Source organism: Leptonychotes weddellii, chromosome 3 (genome assembly GCF_054177405.1).
Source record: "Leptonychotes weddellii isolate Sample4059 chromosome 3, ASM5417740v2, whole genome shotgun sequence".
Lineage (NCBI taxonomy): Eukaryota > Metazoa > Chordata > Mammalia > Carnivora > Phocidae > Leptonychotes > Leptonychotes weddellii.
The window spans coordinates 47,444,263-47,468,494 of NC_138371.1; the positions used below are offsets into that span (position 1 = coordinate 47,444,263).

Genomic DNA, 24,232 nt, shown 5'->3' on the forward strand with positions numbered 1-24,232 from the left:
AAAGGAGTATTCAGTCACAACAATATGCCATCTAAAACTTATGTTATGAGTATTACAGGCAGAGAATGAAGCAGTTGAGGATCCTCATCTGCATGTCATTTCCAATCTAAACACCTCTGTAAGGCTCCCAACTACCTGAACCCACTTTACTGAAAAAATTTAATTTTTCCCTTGCTGCTACCTTTTCCGCTCCATTTTAAAAGACTCCCTGACTCTTGCTAATATGTACTGTTCTCATTCTTGCCTTCTCTTACTTCTGCTTTCTCTGCCTGCATTGTCCTTGACCTCTCCCTCTCTTACCCAAAGCCTCACCCTTTCAGATTTAGCTAAAGTATCATTTTACCTTGAAACCTTTTTTGATTAATCCGAAGGACTACTAGCATGTGTAAGGCAATGTTCTAAGTGTTTAACATATGTGACCTTATTTATCACAGCTTCACAGGGAGGTACTACTCTGTTTTAGAGGTGCAAAAAGCTCAGAGCAGTTAAGTAATCTGCCTCAAGACACACAGTAAAAAAGTAGCGGAGTCCAGATTCATGCCCCATCAGTCTGATCCAGACACCTGTGTAGTTGAGGAATCACTCTGTTATTTTGCTCCCTTTCTAATACCTTCCTATCTGAACTCATGTTTTAGATAGTACCAAATGAGTCAGCATTTAATAGTTCTTGTGTTCATACATACCACTCTGGGCTCTTCAGTTAGACTATAATTGCAGAGAAATTTATTTATCCACCACCCCAGCCTAATACCAGGCATTTCACTTGTTGATGGATTGAATCTAGTTAATCTACAACATTTTAATATATCTGAGAGAAAGCTATGCTTCTCAGATGATTATTATTTGCCACTGGTTTGGGTTATCTGTAGTTCTAGTCACCCTGTGGGACTATTTGCCTTCCAGTGCAGTTCCAAAAGAACATATTAATTCAGTAGGTTCTATTGAGTGACAATTGTGTGATAACATTTTGCCTGGCACACGGGGGAAAATACTAAAAAGGCTTAAGACAATCTGGACTCTTAAGACCCTTATTATCTTGTTGGAGAAAGATTTTATCTATATTAAATTATACATATATACAATATTTATTAACTATACGTTACTTGTAAGTATATATGATATATATGTATATGAGTTAACACACAAAACATGAATTTATACATAAAATATGCTTTAGTACAGTGCCTAGCATAGGTAAGAGCTTACTAAATAATTTATTAAGGGGAGGAGGTAGGGGGATGGATGAAATAGGTGAAGGGCATTAAGAGGTACAATCTCCCAGTTATAAAATAAAAAAGACATGGCAATATAATGTACAGCATAGGGAATAGAGTCAATAATATTATATCAACTTTGTACGGTGACAGATGGCAACTAGACTCATTGTGGTGATCATTTCATAAGGTACACAAATACCAAATCACTATGTTGTACATCTGAAACTAATACAATATTGTATGTCAGTTATTCTTAAAGTATCCATCCAGTCGTGGCAAATGGAAAATAGCAGGCAAAACTTAATCTACAATTATTCATAATAAATGATTATCATTTATCACCACAGACATCATTCAACAAATATTTAGTATGTTTCTAAATAGAACTTACAGGGCCGCCTGGGTGGCTCAGTCTGTTAAGCATCTGCCTTTGGCTCAGGTCATGATCTCAGGGTTCTGGGATCAAGCCCCACATCCAGCTCCCTGTTCTGTGGGGAGTCGGCTCCTCCCCCCACTCATCCGCATGTGTGCACTCTGTCTCTCTCTCTCAAATAAAATCTTTAAAATAAATAAATAAAAATAAAAATATATAGAACTTCCAGTCTGATAAACTCAATGCTGAGAATGAGGTACAGAAAACATAACAAATTGGACTTTTTCTTGTAGAGCGCTCTCCTGAAAAATGTTTTGTGGACTAAATCCTTGGTATGAGCTCATGTTTTCCAGTATCATTTTTTCCTCCTTAAAAGTGGAACACAGGAACAAAGGATAATGTTTTTGTACATCTAGTTTAGATGAACCCTGGCTATGGTTTTATTCTAGTATTAATATCATTAATATATAAATGCTCTTTTTTACAATTATTTTCATTTTTCGAATTTGGATACATCAGTGTAGGGTTAGGTAAATTAAATGGAAAAATATCATCACTAGGTCTAGTATCAAAAACTAGATGTGGTTCTTTGATTCTGTGACTTATTTAATGGATTACAATGAGGCATCAGCTAAGGGCTGGTAATTTAAATTATAAGCAGAGGGTTCAAAGCTGTGGCTAATTCATTACTCACACATCTCTAGTTGAGGTAGTAATTTAAAGTCATGTGTGTCGCATTAATTGTAATCTTGTTTCCAAATGACAAGATAAATATCTCAAGGAACATAATGTATTATGGTCATAGGTCAAACCAAATGAATGTCTAAAATAGATTAGCACTAAGTGCATGCAATATGTCATGTTTATAAATTTTAAAAAGGATAAATTATATTAGCATTTAGCAGATTGTTCATTACACATCATCAATGTTTACCTTTAAGTGCATTAATACTTTATTCAGTTACAGCATTTTCTGAAAATACCACACACAGAGCTGCTACAAAATCTCTTACTGAAAATCTACTACTTGAGGAAAAAAAAAAACAAAATAGGTTAATCCATACCCTCTCCCACCAAGATTTGATTCCTTTGTTTCACATATGTGTGAAATAGATATATTTTGGCCCTGAAATGACTCAAACAAGGGCAATTCTATCATTGGCAAAAGAAGAAAATTGCCAAAATGCCAGGTCCCTACCAATTTGCATGTATAGCTCTGCTTTTTAATTTCAGCCTCTCCATCAGCTGGTACTGGGTCAGAACCTCAAACATTGTCCTAGAGTAGAAAACCCAATGACACGTGGCAAAATAAGTGCAGAATAAGGATGCAGGCTGTCAATGAAATTACAAAATAGACAGCCGTTTTTCAGATTTGAGCTGAAATTTAACTGTTGTGATTTCCGTATGAACTAACCGGTTTTTCTATCTACAAGCCATGACATCACTGGTGATTTATCCAACTCTCTCTCTCATCACCTCTACAAGTCATTATACACTGCTATCTTAGCTTCCTGTTCCTGGGCTGAATATTTCGAAAAGTCACTTAAGGGAGAGTGAGGACACTGAAGAAGGAGCAGCAAACCAACTAAACACAGCTTACAGAAATATTTTCTTGAGCTAGCACAGGTGTCTTTGTGGTTTCGCAGTTGGTGTGTCTGTCATTAAATTTGAGCATCTTTAAAGCAAGCCAGGCAGCCCCCAGCCCAGCAATGGCTTCCTCTCCTCCCTCTTTGTTTACACAAACCATCCCACACCCGTGTTAACTACAGGCAGTGGAGTTTGCCATAGGTAGTTGCTTCTTCACTAAAGATAGGACATTTGTCTTGCCGAGTGGAGTCTGCATGGAACTGAAATGATCAAGGCAGCAGAGGGGATTTTTAGGGCAGTTGAGACTAATGGCAAGGAGAGGAACTTTGAGGATGAAAACCAAACTGATCATATGAAGGTTCTGCTGGACTCTGTGCAAGGGGAATCCTACCCTCTGTGCAGAAGTTTTAGTAAAACAGTAATAACTTGTAAGTGTAGTATAAAATTGGATATGTTCCGAGGAACCAACCAAGTTCTGAGTGTCTGAGTACAAGGCAGGGACTGAGGATATCTTGAGCTACATTTGGATTAACCCAAAAGAGTATTGGGTATTCTCTCTCCATCTAAGTTATTACGTGAGCGTTTCCTGCCACACAGCTAAGAAAGTTAACTGCATTGAACTGGCAGGAAGGCGTTGGGTCCATGATCAAGGCTCAGCCAGTCAGATGTTGCTGTGGGCATTTGGAAACTTGAGAGGGTGAAGGAGAAGGACACAGTGACAGGTGGAACTTATTTACAGTTCAGTGTATCCCAGGCAAACATTTAGTCATAAATGACATTTTTCAAATAGTCCAGAAAATTCAGAACGGATCTTTTATTCTAATGAAGACCAAAACAGTTTTTTTTAATTCCAATATAGGTAACATACAGTGTTATATTAGTTTCAGTTGTACAATATAGTGATTCTGCAATTCTATACTTTACCCAGTGCTCATCCTGATACGTGTACTCTTAATCCCCTTCTCCAGTTTCACTCATCCCCCCACCCCCCACTGGTAACCATCAGTTTGTTCTCTATACTTAAGAGTCTGTTTTTTGGTTTGTCTCTTTTTGTTTGTTTCTTAAATTTCACATGAGTGAAATCACACAGTATTTATCTTTCTCTCATTTATTTTACTTAGCATTATACTCTCTAGATCCATCCATGTTGTTGCAAATGGCATTTCATTCTTTTTTAAGGCTGAGTAATACTCCATTGTGTATATATATACCACCCACATCTTCTTTATCCATTCATCTGTCCATGGACATTTAGGCTGCTTCCATAATTTGGCTATTGTAAACAATGCTTCGATAAACATAGGGGTGCATATGTCTTTTTGAATTAGTGTTTTCATATTCTTTGGGTAAATACTCAGTAGCATAATTATGAGATCATATTTCCACAGTGGCTGCACCAGTTTGCATTCCCATCAACAGTGCAAGAGGGTTCCTTTTTCTCCACATCCTTACCAACACTTGTTGTTTCTTGTGTTTTTGATTTTAGGCATTCTGACAGGTGTGAGGTGATACCTCATTGTGGTTTTGATTTGCATTTCCCTGATGACTAGTGATGCTGAGCATCTTTTCATGTGTCTGCTGGCCACCTGTATGTTTAATTTGGAGAAATGTCTGTTCCTGTGTTCTGTGCATTTTTTAATTGGATTATTTGGTTTTCTGATGGTGAGTCATATAAGCTCTTTATATATTTTGGATACTAACACTTTATTGGACAGGTCATTTGCAAATATCTTCTCCCATTCCATAGATTATCTTTTAGATTTGTTGATTATTTCCTTTGCTGTGCAGAAGCTTTTTATTTTGATAGTCCCAATAGTTTATTTTTGCTTTTATTTCCCTTGCCTCAGGAGACATATCTAGAAAAATTGTTGCTATGGCCGATGTCAGAGAAATTACTACCCATGTTCTTTTCTAGGATTTTTATGGTTTCAGGTCTCACATTTAGGTCCTTAATCCATTTTGAGTTTATTTTTGTGTATAGTGTAAGAAAATGGTCCAGTTTCATTCTTTTTCACATAGCTGTCCCATTTTCCCAACACCAAGACCAAAATAATTTTTAAACCTTATTAAACTTATTTAGAATCTCTATCAATAATTTCGATTAAAAAAATATGTACAGGAGGGGCGCCTGGGTGGCTCAGTCATTAAGTGTCTGCCTCTGGCTCAGGTCATGATCCCAGGGTCCTGGGATTGAGCCCCACATCCAGCTCCCTGCTCCGCGGGGAGCCTGCTTCTCCCTCTCCCACTCCCCCTGCTTGTGTTCCCTCTCTGGCTGTCTCTCTGTCAAATAAATACAATCTTAAAAAAAAAATGTGTACAGGACACAAAATTCACAGGGAAAAGTGTATCTGTTAAAATCTTCTTGCCTGGATTTATTAACGTGCAGTACAGTGGATTCATTTTGCGAGCTCAAATCCCAATTTACTATTACCAATTATGTGACTGTGGACTAGTCACTTCCTTGTGCTTCATTTTTTTTATCTACAACCTCAACCAGTAAAGGTAAGGTGGGGTGATTGGCATAATGGACAGCAGGGTCAAAGCAGCAATCAGAATTGCCTGAGTCACGCCAACCTAAGGTGTTGACTAGTACTAGCTAGGACTGCCATAACAGACACCACAGACTGTGTAGCTTACACACAGAAAACTATTTTCTCACATTCTGTAGGTTGGAAGTCTAACATGAAAGTGTCAGCAGGTTTGGTTCCACCTGAGGCCTACCCTTCTTGACCGGCAGCTGGCTTTTTCTCTGTGCTTGTACATCCCTGGTGGCCCTTCCTCTTCTAAGGACATCAACCAGAGTGTATTAGGGCCCCCATGCGTATGACCTCATTTAACCTTAATTACTTCTTTAGGGGCCCCATCTCCAAATATAGTCACACTGGAGGCAAGGGCTTCAACATAATTGGTTTTGGGGAGACACAACTCGGTCTATAATAGGTATTAATAGTGCCTATTTCACAGGGCTGCTAGGAGAAGGACAGGAGTTAATATCTGTAAGGCATTTAGAACAGTGGCTGGTATATAGGAGGGCCATGCAAATATTTATTAAGTGATTTTTGAAACAAATTTAGACTTTTTAAATCTGAGTTAATTTCCTCATCTCTAAAATGAGATGCCTTCTCTCTCTTCCAGATAAGAATCAGGCATGTATATTAGTGACCTATTTCTGCATAACAAGTTACCCTAAAATTTAGCAATTTAAAAGAAAATGAACATTTATTATTTCACACAGTCTCTGTGGGGCAGGAATTCAGGTGTAGCTTAGCTGGGCCATTCCAGCTTAATCTCTCATGAAGCTGTAATCAAGGCATCAACTGAATCTTAACTATGACTGAAGGATCCACTTCCAAGATGCTTCACACACATGGCTGACTTGTTGGTGCTGTTTTGGGCAGAAGGCCTTAGTTCCTCACCATGTATACTTCTCCAAAAGGCTGTGTAAGTGCCCTTACAACATAGCAGCTGGCTTCCTCTGATGCAAGTGGTCCAAGAGAGAGCAAGGCAGAAATGATATTACCTTTTATGATCTGGCCTCAGAAGTTACATACCATTACTTCTCCTATATTCTATTGGTCACAGAGATCAACCATAATACAATATTGGGATGCGGGGCAGGGGAGCACTACACAAAAGGCTGAATACCACATAGTAATCATCAATAGGAGCCCATCTTAGAAAATGGCTACCATACTTGGCCAATCAGATGCTCCCACCAAGATTTTGAAACCTGTAGAAATGAAACAAGAACACAGTAGCAGTCAGCTTACCTACAGCTCAGTACAAATATCAAGTGGGGACAGAACCAGTTACAGCATCTGAAGCAAAAATTACCCTGGTGTGTTAACTTTTTTGGGTTCTCATTCTCTGGTCCTATTTCCCAGTCTCCCAATTGATTCTGTGACATGCCCAATATTTTTTCAGTGATTTGTTTTTTAATCTGGTAGTGAGTTGGCTTCTATTGTTTGTAACCAAGAACCCTGACTGATACAATTTAGAAATCTTCCCCACTGTCTTCTGCTACCATTAATGCTCCTCCTTCCTTAGATACCATATCCCAGGTCACATGCTATTTCCCCAAGGAAGACTTCCTGGAGCCCTCGGACAAGAGCAGGGCAGAAAACATGAGTCTCATGTTCATCTCACATGACAAGTCTCTCAAAAAAATGAAGAATGAAAGTCCAACACAAACTTTTTTCTGTCTTGATGGTCTTTGTGAGAAAGTTGACATCCTTCAATCACCCATTTAAGTTTGAACTGAGAATGATACTGTCTTCGTTTATTTTTACATTTTCCAATGTATTTATTCTATTAATTTTGAAATCGGTGTTTTCAAAGCTCAGTTTAAGGTAGCCATCCTCTGCCACTAAGGAGTCCAGTTGAATATATACTTTATTCAGTAAATGATTTCCCTGTGGAGAGGCTAACATATAAGTTTGCTTTATGAACATAGAATTTGAAAATGAAGGGAACTAATTATTTGATTTGGTTGTTCAATGGCATCTGGCTAAGGAAACTTGACTGAGAGTGGAGACGCCTCTGCCAAGATGTCTGACAGGTCCATGAGCCTGCATTCCCTCTGCAGGAACGAGAAGCACCAACCTTGACTCTCCACTCTCCGGCCCTCGTTTTTCTCTGCTGACCAACAACCCCTCCCCGCTTCCACTCGTTTTACTCTTTCTTTAGATATGTTACTAACACTCATATCTACATTTGATGGTGTGGGAATCATTTATTTTAAAGATAATTTTAAGCCTGATCAGGTTTGGAAGCTAGAAAACAGAAGAAGGAGTACCAGAACTCTTAGGAATAACTCTCTAAGTTGTGGGTTTTGTTTTTGTGGGGTTTTTTTTAATTAATCTGGTAAAATCAATGTGGCCTGCATTACCAGCTTGAGGTATAATTAAGATCATAAATCTTTTTAATATTCAAATTAATCATTCAATCCCCCACAGGACCATTTTAAAAGGAAATCCAATGGCTACCTCTTGAAACCTCTCCCTTTAACCAAGTTGTCAAGAACTGTGGATGCTGTGTAACCCAAAAGGATCAATCCCTGTTTCTGAGCTACTTGTTGTTAGCAGGAGAATTAACAAAGGAAGGGAAGGAGGCAAGGAGGCAAGGAGGCAGACAGGGAGGGAGGGAGGGAGGGAGGGAAAGAGAAATACTAAAGGAGGAGGAGAAAAGGCAGGCACTCAAGCTGTCTCACCAGTTTCATGCCAGCCCCAACAATCAATTGTCATTTCTGTTGTCGCTGTCATACAAACTGATTGCACTCAACCGTCCAGTCTAGTGCATCACCTTTCTACCCTCACCAGCGATGCCACACACTCTGCAGAGGTCCACCACACACAGGCTTCTGAAGTTCCAGGTCTCCTTTTACCCTTTCAGTCAAGGGCCATTGTTTTCACAGTGCCCCTGTTGTGACAGAGAGATCTTCCAGCCACAGACTGTTATGGAATGAATCTTCCCTCGTGATTTCCTACAATTCACTAGTCAAACATCTGTCTTCCCTCAGGGTGAATGCTCCTTTGGAGACACAGGGGAACTTACTTGAAATCATTTCAATCTATCTCATGTTCTGATAGGTGGTCTCCACTGGAATGGGGAGATTCTATTTCCCCCTGAGAAGCCTTTGACAATGCAAATTTACTTCAGCTTTCCTCAAGCTTGCATTGCAAAGGTTCTTTGGAGAAAATTTCATCAAGCCACAAAGTATTCTGATACACACTTGTGAATCAATGGGTTCCTACTTCTTCCATTTGAGTAAGAAGAGACCCTCCAGAAACTCTTCTCAGAATTAAGAAAAACAGCTCCAAATAAACCCTTTGTTAAGTCACCTAGCAAAAAAGTTGCTTGCACCTTCTTTCACCAACCAAGAAACAAAAAACTGTTCTATCTTGCTGGGTATCTCTCATACCTCTATGTCCAAGAAAATACATAGCCCACAGTTACTAAAGATATAAGAAAATGTGGGACTGACTTGAAGGGTATAATGTAATAGATAACTGCAACATTTAGCATAATTATCTTTGGTAACAATACACTAAATTTTGTCCAAATATCAGGCTGTTCTAGATGCAGCGTATGTATTTGCCGTCAACTGACCCCCCACTCGTATGTCTACAGAGGTAGGCATGTATCATAAGGCTAAACTAATTCTCTTTCCCTGGACACAGTAATTAAGGGATGGGTCCATGGCTCAAAATGAGACTACAAGAACCAAGTTTTTGCTCTACTCTTGAAGGAGAAAATTTCTCTTTCCTGTTAGACAAGACACAGAACCACCACTAAAAAGCCTGTTTTAAAATGGAGTCAACCCAGAAGAAACGTAACTAGCAATAAATCCTGGTCATAGCAGATATAGAGTGCTCAGTTAATGAAACAATAAACTCCCTTTTTGGATGAGTTATTTTGGTTTGGGATTTCTGTTGCTTTCTCTCAAAAGATTCTCCTCTGATGAACCAATTAGCATATCAGAGGGTTTAAACTGGTGATGAACTGGGTAGAAGGAAAAGGGTGGGGAAGCATATTTTCCTTTTCTCTTTCAATTTGTGCCTCTTATAACCACTGTAACAACAGGAAGTACAGTTTAATTGGAAATGGGCTAACATACTTCTAAGAATAATCATCTAAGGCTAACTGCCTGGGTAGTTTTGAAGTCAGATAAATTGGCTCTCTTGTTATAAAGTGCATCTCTCCTGATTAGTACTTGATTAAACAACAACAACAAAAATAACCTCTTAGAACTGAAATATCATTGATTCATTTGGGGGCCACAATTGGATTGTTTCCAGTGTAGGACTATTATAAACATATGCTCATGTTGAACATATGACTGTATATGCATAAGGGAGTAGAATTGCTGAGTCAAATGGTATGCAATGCTCTAATTCACAAGGTAAGGCCAGAAATAATTATTACAAGAAAATATTTTCTATTCCTACCAGCAATGAATGAGAAATCCAGTCGACCCACCTCCTCACCAACACTTGATACTATAAGACTGCTTAATTTTTTCCAATCTGTTGTGTGTAAAATGGTAGCTCACTGTAGTCTTGCTAATTAAACCTAGGTTGAGCATCTCTTCCTATATTTTGTGGTAATATATGTGTTTTTTTTTCTTTCTCCTTTTCTGACTATTAATATCCTTAACATTATAGGTAGAGATAAAGAAAACAGAATAGCAAATAAAGCTGGGCTGTGAGACTACAGACAATCACCTCAAATCAAAGTAGAACTGGAACATCCATTACAGTCAGAGGGCCAAGGAACATTTGCTTTAAGCACATGACAGAATACCAATTATAGTCACACTCTCACTTCTTCAATTTTCAAATGTGAAAGACAGAAAGATAATGATTGCACAAAATTTCTTGCTTCACTGGGAGTCTGACACTTGTTGAAAGGCACAATGAAATACTGGAGACACTGTATAGCTATGAAGACAAACCAAAAATAATAAATTAACATGAACAGTAGAAACTTTTAAGATTTTATTTATTTATTTGAGAAAGAGAGAGAGAGCATGAGTAGGCGGGGGCGGGGGGGAGAGGCAGAGGGAGAGGGAGAAGCAGACTCCCCACTGAGCAGGGAGCTTGACGTGGGGCTTGATCCCAGTACCCCGAGATCATGACCTGAGTCAAAGGCAGATGCTTACATAACTGAGCCACCCAGGCACCCCTAAAATTAATTTTAAGAGGTAAGAGAAATATTTATATATTAAGCCATATTCAAAATCTCTGAACTTTTTACGATCATGGGGGTTTTTTTGTTTTGTTTTGTTTTTGCTCAAATGAGAGCAAGAAATTACAAAATTTCAGAATTCAGAGTTTCCAAAAAAGGCATAAGAGGTGGAGGAAGTCCAATTGTAATGGTCTTCACTTGCATCCATAGACTGTTGTCTTAGTCCATTCTGGCTGCTATAACAAAATACAAGAAACTGAGTAACTTCTAGATCAAAAGATTATTTCTCACAGTTCTTGAGGCTGGGAAGTCCAAGATCAAGGAGTCAGCATAGTTGCGCTCTGGTGAAGGCCTGCTTCCTGGTTCATAGCCTGTGCCTTCTCATGATGTCCTCACGTGGAGGAAGAGCTAGAGAGTTCTCTGGAGCCACTTTTATAAGGCACTAATCCCATGCATGAGGGCTCCACCTTCATGGCTTAAGAACTGTTCAAAGGCACCACCTGCTAATATCATCACATTGGACATTGGGATTTCAACATGGAAATAAGAGTGGGACACAAACATTCAGCCTATAGCAACTATATTTTTAGTATATTTTCTTCTTCAACATTCTAGTATTTTCAGAATGGACAGCTATTTAAATTTGCATTTTAACCACTGGACAAACTGAGTCAGAGAAATGAGGCAATTTTCCAAAAGCCCCTCAAACCAACCAAGAAGTCACATCTCCCAAATCCTACTGGCCTGCCATCAGGCAAACCTCTTCCTGCTCTTCTTGCAATAATGAGTGAACAATAAACAACAACAACAACAAGTATAATTCTAATGGCACACCAGTTCAACGCTTCTTTTTGAAAAGAACTATAAATGTACCATGTGATCAGTCATTTTAATTCTGTGTATATATAAAAAAATCTATGAAAAGCTTATGAAACCAGTTACCAGCCACCTAAACTCTTTTTGTGTGTCCTTAGAAAAAATTCCCAGATGTCACAATTGTCACACCTATTTGTTAAATTGGAGAAATTCTTGAACCACAGTAAGCAGATGCTAGAACTGATGGAAAGTTTCTTTTTGGGCTGAGAAAAAGAAATTTCCAATTAAGAAATGCCTGGACACTATTTTATCTCCCTTCTAGTTGACTGAGCTATGAGATTTCCTTATGTCACAGTTTAGAATTCAAACAAAAAAATCTTTATATTTCCTTTAATATTCTTTATTTTTTAAGCATTAGCTTAAAATCTGCTCACTTTCATGCCCTCCTTATAAAATTGCTATAGTGCTTTCCAAAAAAATGGAAAATTAATAAAATATTTTCAGATAATGGTTATATTTAACACTCCATCCTTAATGCAGTTTGTGTTGTTTGCCTCATACGTTTTCTATTCACTGACAACTTTATACAGTATCTATTATGTGCCTGACACTTGTTTCCTTCAGTATGTTTTCTCCAACCTACCCCAAAAGGAGCATTACAAAATGCAAAACAGATTCTTTGCACAGATATGGAAGCAGATGTCTGCTTTCCTACCAACTATCATCCAGCCCCTCAAATGCAATCTCCAACCAAGTTACCTTCCCTAATATCTTTCTGGAGGAAAGATGAGCTGTTTCATTCTTGAACCATCCCATCCACCTGGCAGCTGGTTCTTTGACAGGTACTTTCACCATGCCCTGGTTCTTCTTGTGAGCCCTTTCATGCTTTACGGCTGGCACAATCCCAAGCTCTTTGCTCCCCCAGTTTACCACTAACCTGAGGATACACAGAGCAGCTTTCTTATAAGGTCTGTGGCATTGGGGTGCCTGGGTGGTTCCATCAGTTAAGCCTCTGACTATTGATTATCGGCTCAAGTCATGATCTCAGGGTCATGAGATCAAGCCCCTCACTGGGCTCCACACTCAGGGCAGAGTTTGTTTGAGATTCTCTCTCTCACTCTCCCCAGGCCCCTCCCCCTGCTTGCATGCTCTCTCTCTAAAATAAAAATAAAATCGTAAAAAAGAAAAAAAAAAGGGTCTTTTAAATGTTCCTAGCCATTTAAATGTGCTTAATTTTTTAGAATTTAGTTTTACTTCCATAGCAAAATTGAGCAGAAAGTACAGAAAGTTCTCCTATATCCCTGGCTCCCACACATACACACGACCCCTTCTTCTGTCAACACCCAGCACCACAGTGGAATGTTTGTTAAAATCAATGAACCTACGGGGCACCTGGGTGGCTCAGTTAGTTAAGCGACTGCCTTCAGCTCAGGTCATGATCCTGGAGTCCTGGGATTAAGTCCCACATCGGGCTCCCTGCTCTGCAGGGAGTCTGCTTCTCCCTCTGACCTTCCCCCCCTCATGCTCTCTCTCTAATAAATAAATAAATAAATAAATCTTTAAAAAAAATAATGAACCTACAATGACACACCATTATCTACTCCAAATCCATGATTTACATTAGGGTTCAGTCTTGGTGTTATACATTCTATGGATTTTTACAAATGCATAATGACATGTATCCACCACTGTATTATCACACAGAAGAGTTTCACTGTCCTAAAACTCCTCAGTACTCTGCTGATTTGTCCCTCCCTCCCCCTAACCCTTGGAAACCACTGATCTTTTTACCGTTTCCATAGTTTTGTCTGTTCCAGAATGTCATATAGTTGAAATCATACAGTATGTAGCCTTTCAGTTTGATTTTTTTCACCTGGTAATATAAATTTAAGGTTCCTCCATGTTGTTTCATGGCTTGATAGCTCATTTCTTTTTAGCACTGAAGAATATTCCACTGTCTGGGTTTACCACAGTTTATTTATCCATTCACCTCCCAAAGGACAACATGGTTGCTTCCAGATTTGGGTCCTTATGAATAAAGCTGCTATAAACATCATTGTACAGACTTTTGTGTGGACATGGGTTTTTAGTTCATTAAGGTAAATACAAAGGAGCACAACTGCTAGATCATATGGTAAGAATATGTTTAGTTTTGTAAGAAACCGCCAAACGGTCTTCCAAAGTGGCTGTACCATTCCACATTCCCACCAGCAATGAATGAGAGTTCCTGTTTGCTCCACATTCTGGTCAGCATTTGGTGGTGTCAGTGTTTTGAATTTTGGCCATTCTAATAGGTATATAGTAGTATCCCATTGTTGTTTTAATTTCTAATTCCCTAATGACATAGGATGTTGAACATCTGTTTGTATGCATATTTGCTATCTGTAGGTCTTCTTCGGTGCATTGTCTGTTCAGGTCCCTTGCTCATTTTTTAATTGGGTTGTTTATCTTCTTACTGTTGAGTTTTAAGAGTTCTTTATATACTGTGGATACCAGTCCTTTATGAGATGTGTCTTTTGCAAATATTTTCTCCTAGTCTCTCTTCTCGCTCTCTTGACATTGTCTCTTGCAGAGAAGTTTTTTATTTTAATGAAGCCCAGTTTATCAATTACTTTTTTTTTATGGATCCTGCCTTTGGTGCTGTATCCAAAAAAGTCATCACCACACTCAAGGCTGTATAGATTTTCTCCTATAGCATCTCCTAGGAGTTTTATAGTTTTACATTTTACATTTAGGTCTAGGATCCATTTTGAGTTCATGTCTGTGAAGGATGGAAGGTCAGTGTCTAGACTCCTTTTTCTGCATGTTCATGTCCAGCTGTTCCAGTACCTCAGTCATTTTTTCAATGACTGCATGTCCAGCTTCCCTCAGCTCCCAAAATCCAGGTTTATTTTTTATTGCAAAATAGTTTTCCTGTTGCTCATCTCCTCAGTTTTTCTAGAGGGCCTCATTTTTATAACCAAAGTCACTGATCCAAAGAAGTAAGAGACTCCCTTATTGCATGTCCTCCACTAGAACATGTTAGGGAACATGTGGATAGGAGGGAGGTGGTCACTGGCTTTGCCATAATTTCATTCCAACTGCAGATAAAACAGACCCAATACTATCATATAAAAAAATAATAAATTATTGTGCTAGACAGCTTTCCTATTTTCATCTTGTGCTTTTTCATTCTTTTTTCAATGTTTTGTGAAATAAAACCACAGAGAGGCTTATAACTAAATCCTGATTAAAGAATTTAAGAAATGAGACTGTTGGGCACCTGAGTGGCTCAGTTGGTTAAGCGACTGCCTTCAGCTCAGGTCATGATCCTGGAGTCCCGGGATCGAGTCCCACATCGGGCTCCCTGCTCGGCAGGGAGTCTGCTTCTCCCTCTGACCCTCCTCCCTCTCATGCTCTCTGGCCCTCATTCTCTCTCACAAATAAATAAAATCTTAAAAAAAAAAAGCATTTTAAATTAAAAAAAAGAAATGGGACTGTTGTGTGTATGTGTGTATGTGTATACACACACACACACACACACGCACACAGACACATATATGGTCTCTGTATTTTACACTTAAGTACTGTTTCCAATATTAATTATCACATTTCAAATGTTACTCTTCTATCCTCATTCTGGCATTTGTTAGCATCGTATTACTAAGATATATTTTAAATAAGTCAACACATTGTAGGAACCAGTTTAATAAGTGATAAAGCATCTTCTTCCCACTTGCTTTCCAACTTCAAGAGAGCATTTTAAAGAACAATTAATACATTTCTTCCACCATGTAAGAAAAGATTTGATGAGCCAATTACTGACATTTGTTTGCAAGGTATAGTAGGAAAGTCCCTTAAGAAATCCTGGGTCATCCCTATCCTTGATGAAGACATGACATATGTGAGGAAAGACAAAGTAGTGAGAGGAAGTAGTAAGTGGCTACCACAATGTAAGTGACCCTTCAGAAATGTGAGGAGAGCATTAAAGCAAAGTGGCTGTAAGAGAGTTGAGCGTTATGCAACAATAGTCTTTTTCTCAGAATTCCAACTGCATCTGGGCCCATTAGTTTTGGGTAAATGAAGTTCCACTGATGTTCCTTAGAGTCTTTAGCTTCAAGTTTCTATAAAAATAGGCCTTAATGGATTTTAAAGAGTTAGGAATATTTCACAGACACTAATACCTAATGAAATAGAAATAATTATTCCTCATTTTCGTTTCAGCCTTACTTGCACAGGCCTTCGAACTATTGAAGAAGTATTTATAAACATTTATAAAGATACTCTTCATATCCTGGAGTAAATTTGGTGTTCTCCTGCCTGCTATGAAAGCAGGTAAACAGAAACAGAGAAATTAAATGAACTTTTAAAGATAAGAGAAACCTAAAGATACACAGGCAATCATTCTAGTCTAGAAACTACTTCCTTCCCACAAAACTTCTTAAAATAGAAGGATTTTCCAGTTTAAAAAAGACACATGTCTAAAATTCAATAATGAGGGTCACATATGAACACTAACACAAAATTTTCCTCTAACGATTTAAGCAATAAATTGCTAAGACTCTATAAGGCTGACTAAATTAAGATTTAGTACCAAAAGAAAAGATTAAAAAATAAAACTTTAACCTCATTACAGAATTAGGCCTTACATATTTACCCTTTTTTCTCTTTAAATTCTGTTTAATTTTGTATATAATTTGTGGGTTTTCTGCTATTTTTCAATAATGCCCTTTTTTCCTCAAAAGATGTAATGATCTCATGAATTCTTTCTAAACCAAAGTTTTACAATATAACTGCCATTACCTCTTTATGTTGTTCATTGCTTTTCTTCAGAAAACAAGTGTGAAAGTTAAATACCGCCATTGTAAGCCAACAAAACAAGATCACTTTTTAAACTTGGGCCCAATGCTGCATTTGGGGCCTCTTTTGCAAATGTGTGACTACATTTTCATGCAACTGAAGTGATAACAATTTCTCCTCCAAATTACTTTGTATCCCCACAACAAAGTGGACTTCAGTGTGTAAAACAAAAGTTTACTGAGGTTTGAGAAGCCTGTCCTACTCAGAGACGAGGCTGCTTCATTTTGAAAGGAGTGCCTCTCCATTCTGTACTCACTGCAAACAAAGAGCTCCTGGCTTTTTAGTAGCAACAATGAGAAACAATTAAAGACTGGTGAGTCACTGTTCAAGTCATCAGCCCAGCTGAGGAATTGGCCATTGACAGCTGGACTGATGGAAAATTATGAGTCGTCAAAGGAAGCCCATAAGAACCATATGGAGTGACATACCAACACTTTTAATGTGCCCATCAGAAACTCCCACAGCTGATGGCGTTCACACAGCTGTAGGTTATTAGGAAGGAGCCTTAAATGAAGGAGGGAGCTCTCTTTAGGGTCATTCACTATCATAATAATGTTAACTAAAACCTGCTGGTGGTGAAGCAACTTCATAGGACTAATATATCACTGTTTTTTGACATCTGACAAAAGCTATAGGGAGTTCTATCTTTTGTGTCTTGAGAAATTAATTTTATGTCTGAGTTTTATAGTGATCTCCAAGGACTAATAAATGTGGCTTTTTACCTGACTTGTATAGCTCTTAAAATTTCAAAACATGTCTTTATTAAACACATAAAATTTCATTTGAACTACACGTAAAAAAAAAAGCTAAAAAAAAAACCACTGAGAGTCTCTAAATAATCTCTTGAATACCTCAGTGGATAATCAGATAAATGTATAATATATAACCAACATGAAAGTCTTGGAATTCTATCCTGAGTAGCCAAGACTCCATGTGAAGTGAAGATATAGGGATAGGTGTACTTCTCTGCAGATTATTTTTTTAACATTATTGATAACAGGTTAAGGATGTATTACTTATGAGTAAAACTCAACCATTAAGTAAAAAGTAGCTTTAGGAAAAACACAACCTATAGATGTCATTCTATGATGGAGAAGTCAGGTTCTTTTCCCATTTGAATTTCAAGTATGCCAATGTTCAGAAAAATATTATGATAAAATAGGATCACATAGTCCAAGAATAATCGAGGACTCTATTCCCTCAACAAACACTTAGTAAGAACCTGTTATATGTAAGAGCCTGAGACCTCCATAATTAATAACTGTGGCTCAATTTAAGAGCTTGTGTTTCTGGACGTGGCTAAGAGAAAGGAAGTCAAGTGTGAAGCCAAACACACTGGCTTCTGCATCAAGCCAATAAGGGAATGCCAAATAATAATATAATAATAATAATATAATCTCATAACTCATTATAAAATAATGATCAGATTTTTCTCATATGTGTAGATGCTTTACTCAACAAGGTTAATATTGTTGAATCAATAAAGCATTTAATCAAAAAGCACAACCAAGCAACCTATTGAATAAAAGAAAAAAGAAAGTTTTTAAGTTTTCCTTTTCAATGATAATGCTTCTCTACAAGTGAAGAGCACATGAATTAGGACCAATCTGAAAAGAATTACTGTGAGGCAATACCATTCTCTCTCTTTACTGCACACAGTTGTCCTCCTCCATCCACAGACAACCACACGTGGCATTCACGCAGACAAGGAGTTGGGAGTTAGGGGCAGGTTTAGCTGCTGACAATCTGATGAGTAAATGTCTAGGAAGCACATTTGGGGCTGCTTGGCACAAAGTGACACCCAACCCCAGAGCACTGCACCGATTCCCCCTCTTTCACTTGGTTTTTAAGCTTTTCCATTTCCAAAGCTCTGACCTGCTTTGTATTGTCTTATGACATGGTCGGTCAGGGACAGCCACGAGAAGAGACAGAGGAGAGACTCGGGAAAAGAAAGCTGATTATACTCACAGGTCCTGGAGACCAGAGGCACGGCAGGGCATATCATGCTGAGCCACAGGGAAATACACCAGGGTGGTCAGGAAGCAGAAGACAGGAGAGCACAGCCGGAGCCTCAGCCCTTTCCGGGGTTCTGTGGAAAAAGCAAGCCAGGGCAGGTAAACAGTTTAGGATTGGCTAGTTTGAATAATTTCAGCAGGCGTTGGGCTATAAGGATGGTTCTCCAGGTGCTCAGTACCTGGCCCTGGGACAATGAAGGCAGAGAACTATTGCTCCTGGGGCGTAGCACCCAGGTCAAGGATGTGTGGCTCGGGGTTGGTTGGTTTGCCTATCAAAGGCATGCGCTAGGTGGGCCCCCCGCTAGCTCGGAAGAAATAGCTAGCCCCAGGAGGGGCAGGCAGTCTCTCCCCAGCCAGAAAGATTTTTGTTAAGATGTCAAAACATCATAATATACAGAAGATTAAATACACACACATACACACAAATATAACACATTGCTTTAGAATGAACTCTAATAAGAGAAACCTTATATTAATTTATCTTTACACAAAAATAGTAAATGATGGCCATTTATGCATCATGCTTTTCGGGGTGCTTTATGAAGACTAATGTTGATTTATTCCCCATCCGCATTTTTTTAAGCAGTAATTTTTATGATAAATCAGCAGAAAAGCCAAATAAAGACTCGGAAGTCCCATGGTCTTCACTTCACTTGCTCTCTCACTTTTGAGCTGTATTTCAGAAACCCCATTTTTCTTTCCTTCCTCTTCTACTACATGGAGATACATGGATCTACATACATTGGATACATGATACTTGTTTCTACTTAAAAGAGAGCACAGTGCCATAACTAATTCCTTTGGCACACACAGGTTTAGCACAAAGGCTTCTCTGGCAGAGACTCAGGCTTTTCTGGAGAAGACAGCAAGGAATTTTTGAGGCCCACTTTGGCGAGGCTCTAGGTACTGGGGTTTGCTCCGTCTTGACGTTGATGCCTAAATGCATGAAAGACTGCTCAAGGCTGCAGAGGAAGGGACTCACTGAAAATTGTCGCAGGTTAAAGGATGAGAAGACCCACAGGAAATCGATTATGTCCACTGTTCCCGAAGTGATAAAAACCCTGAGAAGATTTGGTCTCTATCTGCTGCATGGCTAGGTGGCCACATAATCATGGCTGGCCTGATTCCCTGCTCCACCTGTTTTCCCAGGGGAGTTTGAATAAGCTCTCTTTTGTTTTCAAAGGTGTCCTGATAGTTTTATTTCCCATTCTAGCTCCACTGTGTTCTAGGAAAACTGGAGCAAGTTTCTTGATGTCGGTCAGTTTTATCATGTGTAAATGGTCATAGTGGTACCCACCTCATAGGATGTTTGTGCAAACTATATTAATACCTGTGAAGTGCTTAGAATAGTGTCTGGTACTTAGCAAGGACTCAATAATAGCTATGATTTTATGTCACGGCATTTATTTTATGAATCAAGAATTATTATGTAGTGGTTTCCTACATTTTGGAGTCATCAGTGGTTATCTGCCTATATATGTATATGAAATAAATATGAGGAGACTTGGTCTCTAGAGAGAATACACATTCTCACAGTGTATAATGGATAATTTTTTGGCCAGCGGTAGTCATTAGTGGTTATCTGCCTATATATGTATGTGAAATAAATATGAGGAGATTTGGTCTCTAGAGAGAATACACATTCTCACAGTGTATAATGGATAATTTTTTGGCCAGCGGTGAAGAGAAAAGTATGGATTTTTTTTTCAAGTTTTTATTTAAATTCCAGTTAGTTAACATACAGTATAATATTAGTTTCAGGTGTAGAATTTAGTGATTCAACACTTCCATACAATGCCCGGTGCGCATCACAAGTGCCCTCCTTAATCCCCATCACCTATTAGCCCATCCCCTGCCCACCTCCCCTCCAGCAACCCTCAGTTTGTTCTCTAGAGTGAAGAGTCTGTTTTCTGGTTTGCCTCTTGCCCCTCCCCCAACCCCTCCATATTCATCTATTCCACAAATGAGTGAGATCATATGTATTTATCTTTCTCTGACTGACTTATTTTGCTTAGCATTATACTCTCTAGTTCCATCTACATCACTGCAAATGGCAAAATTTCATTCTTTTTTATGGCTGAGTAATATTGTGTGTGTGTGCATGTGTGTGTGTGTGTATACACACACATATATAAGTTGATTCTTTTAAATTGGAGTTTTGTATATAACAAATGTAGAGTATACTACTGAATACTAAGATGCATTTTTTTCTTTCAATTCTCAATTCAGAAAATAGTTTGCAATCAATGTATATAAAAACTTTGGTATTTCCTATCCCACAAATTTGTTTTGGAATCATGAGATTTAGAATCATGAAAATAATGGAAATATATTTGGAAGTATATGCACACATACTTATATATATGTATATATTTATTATATCTGTGTATATATATCAAATATCTCTTTTCCTTGTGTGTGTACATATTTGTATTCAAAGTGGCTTAATTTAGAGAGATATTGATACATTTGGCCATATTAAAATTAAAAGACATTGAAAGAAAGGGACAGAACTAGTCACAAAATGGGAGATGTTACTTGCAACACATAGAACTGAAGGTGACAGTATCTAGAATATATAAAAGGCATACACAGCAATAAAAAAAATAGAAAAAAGAGTCAGGAAGAACTATTTCATACACAAGCAACACTTTTGGCCAATAAACAGATGAACTTGATCCACATCATGAAAAATCTCAACGATGTGTATTAGATCACAATGCAATATCATTTTTCAAAATATGCAGCAAAAATGAGAAGTCTGACAATGCTGAGTGTTAGAGAATGAAACTATGTCCTTGGTTTTATGAAAATAATTTATAAAGTTGTAGATCTCATAGATTCAAACATTTATATACCCAATGGCCAGCAAGTGCCTTCCAAGGCATACATGCAAGGTAAATATTTGCATGTGTGGACCAGGCACAACATGAGAGAGCTCCTACGCTAGAGTTCACAACAGCAAAAGCTTTGAAAATTCCAAATGTCCATTCACAGGAAAATGGATAAATTCTGGTATATGGTTGTGTGGTATATATTTGTATTATAAAATAATTTAAAAATGAGTGAATTATAGATACAAGGATGAATCTTAGTAAACATACATATTGAGAAGAAGCAAAAGTAAACAAAACCGAACAATGCATTGTACAGATTTAGGCATACCTTTTTGCTTATGTATATATGATAAAACTATTTTTAAAAGGGATAATAAATAAATATGGGATATTGTTTACCTCTCAGGCAAGTGAAGGGGGTCAGAAAAGAGTGTACATATAAACTTAAGAGAAACATAATATTCTGGCTCTTGGGTTAGGTTGTAGGCTCATGGGCATCTTTATGTTATTAGAACAAATAAAAGAAGGTCATGCTTGTTCAAATGATGATAGTATATCCTGGCCCAAGCATAATGATTAACTTAACTCCAAGCATCTGGGGTCCGGAAAAGATGGCAACTGGCTTTAAAAGATTAGTGGTGAGTAGGTTATTTGCTTTTACAGACTTCCCTCGTTGTATTTTGTATCATACTGAGTATCTTACAAGAGTCACTCCACATGTCATTACTTTGTCTTTTTGTAATAAATGTCAAAAGATAGAGTTGTACAGAATAGAAAAACATTTCCTTTCACATTTTACAAAATCTACTATGGTGATCGCTGCTTGGCAGGCAGTGGAGAGTAAAGTTGATGCCTTCAAAGATTCACCAACTGTGTGGGCAACTTAATGAGACAGCAAAAAAAGCAAACAGATTTATATGTATATAAAAAAGAAAACAAACTAGAGAAACCTATTTGCTTTGCTTTTCTTCTTGCCAATCACCTTTATTTGGCAGATCTTTGTGTGCTGCGCATGCCATGAGCTCTCTGTTCCTAGCGATAAGTGCAGATCAGGTAGAGGTGAATCAAGTCCATTGTCCAATTTTAAAATATAAAGCCGCATTTCCTTTTTCCCCCCAAGTTTTTATTTAAACTCTCATCAGTTAACATATGGTATAATATTAGTTTCTGGTGTAGAATTTAGTGATTTATCACTTACATACAACACCCGATGCTCTTCACAACAAGCGACCTCCTTCATACCCAGCTGTAGGCACAATCGGAGAGAAAAGTGTATGGCACAAAATGGTTTTAAAAAAATACCCCAGTGGGCGCCTGGGTGGCTCAGTTGGTTAAGCGACTGCCTTCGGCTCAGGTCATGATCCTGGAGTCCCTGGATCGAGTCCCGCATCGGGCTCCCTGCTCGGCGGGGAGTCTGCTTCTCCCTCTGACCCTGCCCCCTCTCATGTGCTCTCTCTCATTCTCTCTCTCTCAAATAAATAAATAAAATCTTTAAAAAAAAAAATACCCCAGAAGAAAGCTTTTGAAATGCATTCATCTTCTAATCATTACTACCTATATATGGAATAAAATGTTACAGCTAAAGCACAGCTTTAGACATCATGCTTTGCACTTGGTAAAGTTTAAAATTTGCTATTGTGATCAACTGAATTCCTGGTAACTGAACAAGAATATATAATCTAGAGGCGTAGTAAATGTCAAAAAAATATCATAGGCAGATCAATATATAGAATATAAGGACATAAAACCCTGAATTGAGCCAACCTAACAAAAAACATTCCTAAATATCGAATTATTCACTCTACACAGAATGGGCCTGACTAATTGCAGAAATGAAAAGGCAGCACTTTCTTCCTCTCAGAACTCTAAGGCTATGACAACAGACTTGGCATTTGATCAAAATCTCCAAACTGGTGATGTCGAGAAGTTCAGCTGAGGAGTGCATGTACATATCTGTTTCCTCCCATGGTTGCTCCTGTAACCATCCTTCAGGATGCATCTGCTCTTCGCCAGAGAGCTTTCTAGTTCAAGAGGAGCTGGGAGTGGGATACAATGAGTAAGAAAGGGACAAAGACCTCGCTGTCATTCCTTCATCCATGTAATAAATATTTATTCTGTGTCTTCTCCATGCCACATACTGTGCTGGATGCTGGAGAGCAATGCCCAGCAAAAAAACAGCAAGGCCCCTGCCCTGGGGTGGCTCACAGTCCTTTGGGGGCTGCAGCCCAAGGAACAGAGATGTAGATGGCGGAGAGGCATGGGCTGTGACAGAAGCATCTATAACACTTGCAGCAATCTGAACTTTAAGAATCCACAAACACCAGGGTGCCGGTGGAGGGGAGGGGGACTCAGTCAGTTAAGCGTCCGACTCTTGGTTTCGGCTCAGGTCATGATCTCCTGGGTTGTGGGATGGAGCCCTGCGTCGGGGTCCACACTCAGCGAGGAGTCTGCTTAAGGATTCTCTCCCTCTGCCTGTCGCCCCCACTCATGCTCTGTCAAATGAATAAATCTTTTCAAAAAAAAATCCACAGTCTGAAATCGAAACGTTCTGTGTAAGAGTAAACCAATGTCTGCACATTAGGATCACCTAGGAATTTTTTTTTTTTTGAGGGAGAGTGAGCGAGAGAGCACATGCATGAGGGTAGGGAAAGGTGAGGAGAGAGACAGAATCCCAAGCAGCCAAGCAGGCTCTATGCTGAGCGCCCAGTGGACTGCCACCCCACCCCCTGACTCACCATGTGGGGCTTAGGGCTCAATCTAGCAATCCTGAGATCATGACCTGAGCCGAAATCAAGAGTCAGAAGCTTAACCCACTGAACCACCCAAGGGTCCCACCTAGGATCTTTCTAAAATCGCAAAGCC

At 38.6% G+C, this 24,232-nt stretch overlaps 1 long non-coding RNA gene across 4 annotated transcripts in view; it reads right to left on the reverse strand.

Moving 5' to 3' along the window:
* LOC145720510 (uncharacterized) overlaps positions 1–24,232 on the reverse strand; it is a 284,127-nt gene that overhangs the window by 197,332 nt on the left and 62,563 nt on the right. For all 4 annotated transcript variants that reach the window (XR_014143492.1, XR_014143494.1, XR_014143491.1 and 1 more), the window contains one exon: positions 18,487–18,607. This is a non-coding gene — a long non-coding RNA (uncharacterized LOC145720510). The remainder of the gene's footprint in view (positions 1–18,486; positions 18,608–24,232) is intronic.